The sequence below is a fragment of the Alosa pseudoharengus genome, unplaced genomic scaffold, assembly GCF_046254945.1.
Source record: "Alosa pseudoharengus isolate Yale_2024_CS ecotype anadromous, Long Island Sound unplaced genomic scaffold, YU_APseudo_1.1 YU_APseudo_1.1_scf_470, whole genome shotgun sequence".
Classification (NCBI taxonomy): Eukaryota; Metazoa; Chordata; class Actinopteri; order Clupeiformes; family Clupeidae; genus Alosa; species Alosa pseudoharengus.
This window is the reverse complement of record NW_027468815.1, coordinates 7,501-8,497: the sequence shown is the minus strand read 5'-3', so window position 1 is coordinate 8,497 and position 997 is coordinate 7,501. Positions and strand designations below refer to the sequence as shown.

Sequence of the window (997 nt, the reverse complement as noted above, 5' to 3'; positions counted from 1 at the left end):
CCACGCCATTATTTATAAGGTGCATGCTTCTTTGCCCTGTGCATAAGCAGAGCTTTCCCAGTGCACATTTTGCCATCTTAATGTCTGCCGTAATAATCCTCAAGCTTCACCAATTATCTCAGCATCCCTATTGGGACTCGATGCACTTACATGTGTGTGTCTTGTGTGACTTGTCTATGGGATGTGGTTGCTAGGGAGCACATCAGAAGGCGGATGCTGAGAAAAAGATGGGTATTTCTACCATCTGAATCTCTAATGGGTATCTACCGAAGCGTCAAGCACGGAGGATACCGTGTCAAAAGAAACTGGCACTTGGTTGGATCTTGGATCGTTGTGTAGTTTGCGGTTTTAATTTACATACTGACAGATAAGCCGCAGAGAGCAAGGAGCTATGGTTTGTCTTAGCTTGAACCTCAGTTTTCACTCTGATCTTATCGATGTGATAATTTAACACAGTTCTTCATTTAAGCTCTTCAAAAGAGGAAACCCTTAAATGAAAAGTTCAGTTCAGTGTTCGAAGAATTTTGGATGAACGAGTGAAAAACTTTAATTGTGGACGAAACAACATTATTCGGAGTAGTTTTGAGTAAGACTGGAATATGCATTTACAACGAAATAGTATATAGCGATAGCCTTGGGGGACATTTTGGCAGTGACTGGAAGAAGACTTAGGTAATCCACTGACTGCATTCTAGGACCATATGGAGATAGCACTTCTGAGAGTACAAATGGAGCTGTTTTCTGACAGACTGTTGTTAAAGACGCAGATAATGTCGATGAGATATTTTGACTATTTTCTGACAGGCTATGAAGACGTAATTCCCTGAGCCTGTGAGGAGATAAAGAGAGAGCGGGAGAGAGATGTTTACCGGTGTTGGAGCCTGACAAGTTGTAGCGGGAGTTGACCTTTCGGATGATGTTGTCGTGGATCTGGTACCACTCACTCTCCGTGTTGCACCTATGAGGAGAGAGAGAGGGTGGGAGAGAGAGAGAGAGA

At 43.1% G+C, this 997-nt stretch overlaps 1 long non-coding RNA gene across 1 annotated transcript in view; it reads right to left on the bottom strand.

Annotated features, from left to right (window-relative positions):
- Positions 1-840: 840 nt before the first annotated feature.
- LOC143103499 (uncharacterized) overlaps positions 841-997 on the bottom strand; it is a 3,524-nt gene continuing 3,367 nt past the window's right edge. The window contains exon 4 of the long non-coding RNA XR_012982843.1: positions 841-958. This is a non-coding gene — a long non-coding RNA (uncharacterized LOC143103499). The remainder of the gene's footprint in view (positions 959-997) is intronic.